General features: G+C 34.4%; 2 protein-coding genes across 2 annotated transcripts in view; one reads left to right on the forward strand and one right to left on the reverse strand.

Annotated features, from left to right (window-relative positions):
* The window catches only part of LOC134821181 (outer dense fiber protein 2-like), a 109,806-nt gene that overhangs the window by 83,631 nt on the left and 17,991 nt on the right, over positions 1 to 8,184 (reverse strand). The window lies entirely within an intron of this gene.
* Positions 1 to 8,184, forward strand: part of LOC134821178 (low-density lipoprotein receptor-related protein-like) — a 53,681-nt gene that overhangs the window by 10,698 nt on the left and 34,799 nt on the right. The gene's annotated exons all lie outside the window — the stretch shown is intronic.

Raw genomic sequence — 8,184 nt, forward strand, 5'->3', positions numbered from 1 at the left:
TGCCCTTAGAGTGATGTTTTTGAGGGGCTTAAAATGAACAATTTTGGCTGATTTCATGGATGATTTTGAAGGCAAAAAATTGGGAAAAATGTAGAATTAGGGTCATTGAACACATTTATGGAAGTTTTTAAAATACTAAAACTAAGGTGCCCAGCATCACTGCAACAGCATTATCAGTCATCTTCTAGAAAGGAAACCACTATCATTTCACAACTCCCATCTAATGACTTTATATCAAGATCCACCAAAATTTGGAATACAATTGCACCTAAACTTAAGCTCTTTGACTACTCCTACAAGATTAGCCTTGCTAAAAGTCGCCTGAAAAAGGCACTTCTAAAGCTGCAACATGCTTATAATGATTCGGCATGGACCACAAGCGATTATGACATAATGCAGCTGTCATTTGAAAACAATCCCCTTCATCAAATTTAATCCAGTGATCTCGGCCCACAGGCTCCTCCTATTAAACAATTTTGATTTTGGTAAATGTGTGCTGACTCCACCACCTATGTATTTAACCTAATATTTAGTGTATTACAGGTAGAAATTGACTTAGGTAGGTATTTTTCTCTTAGGTAGATATTAAGAATTTGGATAATTTCTTAATTGTATGACTATTTCCATTACTGGGACGTTTTTAATATTTAATTTAGGAGGGTTTTTGAAATTTTTATAGGACTGGTTCACAGAGTGAACAGATTCCAGATTTATATATTTTTAAACTGATATTTAATAAATGATTAAAAGAACAAATTTTAAAGTTGCCATTAGATCCAAAAATACACCCATTATGCTCACTTAAAAACAACTCTAAATCAGTAGGCTGTCACTCTATTAATGCACCACACCGCTACCTCCACTGCGCTAATAGTTATACAATAAATTCTACAATCCTAATTTTGTGTCGTGATGGAGACCGGTGTTCATAAAAAACATTTACTAGATTGCCGTTTGGTGTGAGCAATAGCGAACAGCACGCACACTCCTTTGCCCCGTCAACCTATATCTAATCTATTTAAAGAGTGACAACCATACTGCACATTGAATTAGGATTCCCTTTAATATCAAATTGATTTATTGTAAACTTGTTTAATCTGTAATAAATGGCATAAAATTGAAATTTTTGTTTAACTGAAATTTTTGTTTAACTGAATAAAACTGCAAAGTGGAAAATTTGAAAAAAGTATATCAGCACAATGTTAGACATAATATCTTTTCAAATTTACGTGGTAAAGTAATGTTATAGTGTACTGTTAGAAGTTACAGTAACGTGGTAAAGTAAGTAATGTTCACTCTTTTTGTGTATTTGAGTACTTACAAAGCTGGATACAGACTACACAGCATGATAATAGCAAATAATAACAAATAATAGCAAATAATAGCAAATAATAGCAAATAATAGCAAATAATAGCAAATAATAGAAATATACAAGTGGTATACCGTTTGTTTGAACTAAAAAAAAAAAAAAATGACAAAATCGTCACATCCGTCACTGTGGAATTGCCCTGAGGGGTTTTCAAGTGCTAAAGGCCACTGCTTATTGTTAACAGGTTGGCTGGATGAGAAGACCATGTGATCAAACTGTCACATGCAAAAATAAAACAGGAGAATCATCATGATGATTGCATGACAATTGCACACAATTGCACACGCCTCGCCCTCCTTCTATTGTGTCTGAATGAGGTGAAGACTGAGGGCCAGTGGGCCATTACATTACCAACATTGTTAAAGGTATAATGCACATAGTCACATGAATGTGATATTATTTGTGATTATTTGCAATTACACGCAAGCCAGTCAGTAATTCAGTTGGTCAGTCAGTTAAATGCAATTATTTACAATTTCTATATTATCAGTATGAACAACAAGGGTAATATTATCTTCATTACAGCAGGTAGAGTGGTGTGATAAGCTCCCTAAATATTGTTGCAGACACTGTTATACAAATAAAATCCTACTATTGGTCTAGAAAAGACACGTCGATACGGGAAAGCAGATAAGTTGATTATTATAGTATATGTAGCAATCTTATTAAATTGCTCCAAACACTTTTGACAGTTTCCTGCTGTATTATATAATTGAAGATTGTTGTCGCTAATACACATCCACTGAAATATTATGAGCCGAGTATTTTGCTCATTCTGTGACAAATCTTTTGCCAATAAATATAGTTTGGCCACACACAAAAGTCGGTATCATCAAGAAAACCGAGAATCACCCTCTACCATTTTGCCGTTCTCAGAAGCTACATCTGGAGTTACTGAAACTAAAATGGATTATCCTGCTTCCACAAACTCAGATGCTGATACAACATTATCTCAGGAAGACAGCTCTAACTCTGAGGAAACAAGTGATGATGAAATTTCAAAAGCAGAACCTAGTAATGAATCTGATTCTGTCCAGCGATACAAAGGCAAACGGAAAGGAGTAGAAAAAGACCAAATAAACAATAATCCTGAGGAAACAAGTGATGATGATGCATCAAAAACAGAATCTATTAGTGAGCTTGAGTCTGACTCTGTCCAACGCCACAAAGGCAAACGGAAAGGAGTAGCAATCGACCACAAAAACGAAAAAGTACAGGTTAAAATATCAAAATTACTCAAAACTCTAAACATCCTGTTACAAAGTAAATTGTGTAAGGAGGAAGACAAATGTATAGACTTTTTATTCTCTTACATAATGAAGACGGATCTGTTTGAGAAGTTTGAGCAGCATCTCATTGACTGTGGACAAGACATTGCTACGATTTTCAGTATGGAAGAACGAGCTTTTTTAGATGCAGTTATCACGACTAGTAGTCTATCTGACGTCAACAAACTAATGAATGAGAACGTGAATATTCTCAAGAAGATGCTTAAACTTGCATAAAATTATCGTCCGGAAGATTTTTGAACTTTAAAGCCAAACGTTGATAGTTATTGATTAGGATTTTGAATATAGAGCTGATGAATAAAGTTTATTTAAAGTTATCTTCGAAAATCTAAACATGTGTTTCATTGTCTACATTATAGTTTAAAATAATACATTATTGATATAAAATATAACGTCATGTCACGATCGTGCATGATAGCATAAGGTATAACAATGGAGGTGTTTCCATCAAACATCGAATTTATTAGTATTGAGTATTGAGTATTGCGTATTCATTATGCAGTATTCAGTATTCATTCAGTATTCATTCAGTATTCAATCAGTATTCATTCAATATTCAGGATTCATTCAGTATTCAGTATTCATTCAGTATTCATTCAGTATTCATTCGATATTCGTTCAGTATTTGTTCAGTATTCAGTATTCATTCAGTATTCGTTCAGTATTCATTCAGTATTCATTCAGTATTCAATCAGTATTCATTCAGTATTCATTCAATATTTATTCAGTATTCATTCAGTATTTATTCAGTATTCATTCAGTATTTATTCAGTATTCATTCAGTATTCATTCAGTATTCATTCAGTATTCATTCAGTATTCATTCAGTATTCTGTATTTATTCAGTCTTCATTCAGTATTCATTCAGTATTCATTCAGTATTCATTCAGTAATCATTCAGTATTCATTCAATATTTATTCAGTATTCATTCAGTATTCAATATTCATTCAGTATTCATTCAGTATTCAGTATTCGTTCAGTATTCATTCAGTATTCATTCAGTATTCATTCAGTATTCATTCAGTATTCATTCAGTATTCAGTACTTAGTATACTACCTGATGGAGATCTGATATAATTAAAGAAAGTAGAAAAATATATAGACAAGTCTAGATAAGAGATTGAATTGTTGTCAAATACATTACACAGATGTTACGGCTATACAATGACGTATTATTCTTGAGGCTGTAGAGTAACCATTCTGAGAGTGTTCTTTATAAATTAGATTTCATATAAAACAGTCAGTGTTACGTGACCGACTACAGTCAAAAGAATTAAAAACAGTACACTTAACATTAAATTGAATAATAATTAGGTGAAGTAGAGACAAATTTTACGCAACACACAACTGAACGCCAAGTAGTAGTGTAAGATACGTTCCGGGTGTTGTCCAAAACTGTACACTCTAGTTAAATTTAGCTAGCACATAAGTCATTATATCACTTTATCAGTACATTGTACAAAGGTCGCCTCGAACCAGATGTTCATAATGCCGATAGACAACTGATGTAATTATACGTGAACGTGCACACTATACATTTAACGACTTCTGCTGTGTGAAGTGAGCACCACACAATCACAATTAATTAAATGATTCTTTGTGGCAATCGTAGACATCGAAGTGCATACTCAACTACACTCTGCTACTAGAGTAAACAGACATATTCATTGACACTGAATTACTTCACGGAAAACAAAAGAAAAGGATCATCTGTATGACGGGGTACACTTGTCCACGATACTAGTCAATTTAACAATAGAAGGAAGTTGGCACCTGTTCAATTGATGATTCCAAGCAGAACACCTGCTCGAAGGGATACACTTGTCTACACTACTAGTCAACTTGATCATACTTTTATTCCTATGTACGGTTAAACTGTAACATGAGGATGATTGTCGACTCTTTCTACTTGATAGTCAATCAGTAAACCATCCGAGCAGGTGTTCTGCAGGAGCCACCAATTGAACAGATGACACCTTCCTCCTACAATACTAAATGCAAAAGTTATATATATATAGGGAGAAATTATAAAATCTTTCCTTGTATTTTACAAAGCATAGTTGTTGGTGATTAGTGGTGCAGTTGAATTATGTGACCCGAACCTGTAATGTAAAAACACTTCAAGAACCCTTAAATCCTTATATGGTATAATTTTACTCAAATTTCATATTATGAAAGCTATAAGCATGTCTTAATGTGTGGAATAATTCTACACTCCTCACGATGCTCTTGATCTAGGAAGAATGCGTTTTGCTGTAGTGTGCCACACTCCACATGCGGGGAAAGCCAAGAGCAAGTCTATTAGCTCAGGATAACAACAATTTCAGGAAAACAACAATTTTATTTAGTATCAATTAAAGCAAACAAAATAATATTTTATATATAACTATCAGGACCTTTATACCAGAAATCTAAGGGGACTTGGAGTAGCAATAGAGTGGCTAGAAGGTACATATACCTTTAACAAAAATACGTCAAAAAGAATCCAGGGTGGTACAGGATCGGAGAGTGCAGACCATGTAGTTTACGCACCCTAAAATTATCACATACTCTTTTACATATTGTCTTCAAGTCTAACCCAAAATTAAAACCTTGATTTACCGCCAACACCAATTCATCAGGGTTAAATCTTTTCCCAAAAACAACGGTAATATGAGGGTTTTACTGTACATTCTAATGTATTCTAATACCTTATATTATACCTTATATTATTGATTTTCTCAGTAGGGTGCACTGCTAACAGTCCTATGATCTGATTTGTGGCATCCTTTACAGCACCATTTAACCTCTTATATAGCAGTTTATTAATATAATGTTTAATTATTCATTGTTGTATAAAACTTTTATCAAAGTTCACTCCAACACACTGCTGCGACCATTTTCAAAAAAGTTTTGGTTTTGCTTTAAAAAAGGTATCAATTTATATAACCCCGCTTACATTGTATTGCTATTATTTGCTATTATTTGCTATAATTTGCTATAATTTACTATTAATTGCTATTAATTGCTATTTATTGCTATTTATTGCTATTTATTGCTATTTATTGCTATTAATTTCTATTAAAGTATGTTTCTATTATTTGCTATTATTTGCTATTATTTGTTATTATTTGTTATTATCATGCTGTGTAGTCTGTATCCAGCTTTGTAAGTACTCAAATACACAAAAAGAGTGAACATTACTTACTTTACCACGTTACTGTAACTTCTAACAGTACACTATAACATTACTTTACCACGTAAATTTGAAAAGATATTATGTCTAACATTGTGCTGATATACCTTTTTCAAATTTTCCACTTTGCAGTTTTATTGTGTTCAATGACCCTAATTCTACATTTTTCCCAATTTTTTGCCCTCAAAATCATCCATGAAATCAGCCAAAATTGTTCATTTTAAGCCCCTCAAAAACATCACTCTGAGGGCAGTAATAATTAAAGTTTCTCATTAAACAAGAGACGTTAAGCTTCTAGCTGGTAGGTAACTCATTTAGCATTCAGGTGCGCTTGCAGCTTGCAACTGGCTGATCCTTTGTTTAATATCCTGTAAATGGAATTGTCTATTCTGAAAAGTACGGTCACCAATAACATCAACAGTTTCTTGAATGGTGTTTTTGCAGTGAGGTGCGTGCAGTCGACCCGATTCGGGAATCAGAATTGGATTATTTCTCCTACAATAAGGTAGTTCGTATACACTGCTTTCGATTTCAAGTATTCTTATACGAACTCTTTTGGGTTTCTTCTTTGTGTACAGATTCTTAAAAACTTTTTTGGTTGGTGTCTCTTTAGTGTAGTCTTTATAGTTGTTTTCTGATTTAAACCATGGGTTATTCGTTCTTAGATCAAGTTTAAATATTCGCTCTAGAGTAACAACGAATTCGAATTTTTGTAAATTGTTGCCAAATTTAACATGTTTTAGTTGAGTGGATATTTCAGAGGCGTGAAAGGATGAGTTAACTCTGTCGGTAGAGAAGGTTTTTGGTATTTGTAAATCCAATGAGAAGAAAATATTTTCGACTTCGTCAACTGCTAATGGTTCAGAATTTTCTATTTCCGAAAAGTATGTTGTAGACATAATATGGTGAAGGTTTGTGGTTACGTTTTAATATGATTAAACTATTGTAGTTTCTTAAATACCTGTAACCGATTAACGTTAGTTATAACGGTTATCGTAACAAAAGCAGTCCTTCGGGGAAGTAGACCAGGCGGGATTCGAACCCACATGTTCCCGCAGAGGAAAGTTACCGTTAACTCACTAGTCTGAGGCCCCAACCGGACTGCTGCATAATCACAATTACGAGTGTACTTATGGCAGTATAAGTGATTATAAATACCAAGCTCGTTGGACCAGGTCAGCTCCCATGCTTGTGAAACTAAATGTGAATTTGCGTGTGATGTGAGTGTAACTGTAAAATAAAAGATATAAGCATTGGTCTCTTACTTATTAAAGTGCTCGTCTGTTAAGCTAGTTGTCTCATCTCTCACTTTTCCTTGCAAAGAGAAATCTTTAGGAGAAACCGATCCAAACATTACACTTATAGTTGCATGTGACACTGTATCACTTTCTATATTAATATAGAAGCCGCATGAGAGTGCAGTAGTGATTATATATAATAAGCTCCCAAGGCGAGTCACGCGGCCGTTTCCCTACGTCAGCTGACCTCTGGCTCTATATAAATCAACATTACACATCAAGTTATAAGCAATCCACGTGATCAACTTTAACCAATCAGAAGACATACAGCCGCGTGATATGACGCTGAAAACCAATCAAATGGTCATATTTTGACTCATGTGACAACTGTGCAGAATAAATAGGATATCGATATTGTACAGCACCCAGATCACTACTCTGACCTAGAACTTGACGGATGTTACTTGTTTAAATTTCTTCGAAGTAGCGCGCGCTGCTTTCTTCTCGAAATATAATCAGCCCGAGGCAAGTGTTGTAGCCGTAGGTTTATAAGTATAACCTACCAAGACGCTTGACCATTGTTAATGGACTAGCCCGGCGCGCGCTACTTCGAAGAGGCGCGCTACGTCGAAGAAATTAAGACGAGTAACATCTTGTCATACGTTGTCATACGCCTACAGTGTATGACCCGCCGCGCACGAGCTCCCCCTGTATCGTAGAAACTCTACAGTGAAACGACGATGGGGGTCACGACGTGATACAAGTAACATCCGTCAACTTTTATACCCTCAGGGTACGGCCGTACGGGGTTTCCGTAAGATATTGGAAAAAATTCGGGAGATCGAGTGACACCGAGACCGCAATATTATTTTTGTTTTATTGAATAATTGTTATATTTATTGATATTATAATAAATATTGAATGACTTCTAACTTCACTGTGATGTTCCCCGTGATATTTTACAAAGCTTGAATGTAAGAGACACAATAAAGACTTCATACGTTTCGTAACAACTACAAGGTAAGGAGAAATAGTCTAAGAACATAACATCTACATTCTTCAAGTTTAATTGCAATATAAAAATGATATTAACATTGAACTGAAGCGGCTCT

Source organism: Bolinopsis microptera, chromosome 9 (genome assembly GCF_026151205.1).
Source record: "Bolinopsis microptera isolate Bmic1 chromosome 9, MBARI_Bmic_1.0, whole genome shotgun sequence".
Classification (NCBI taxonomy): domain Eukaryota; kingdom Metazoa; phylum Ctenophora; class Tentaculata; order Lobata; family Bolinopsidae; genus Bolinopsis; species Bolinopsis microptera.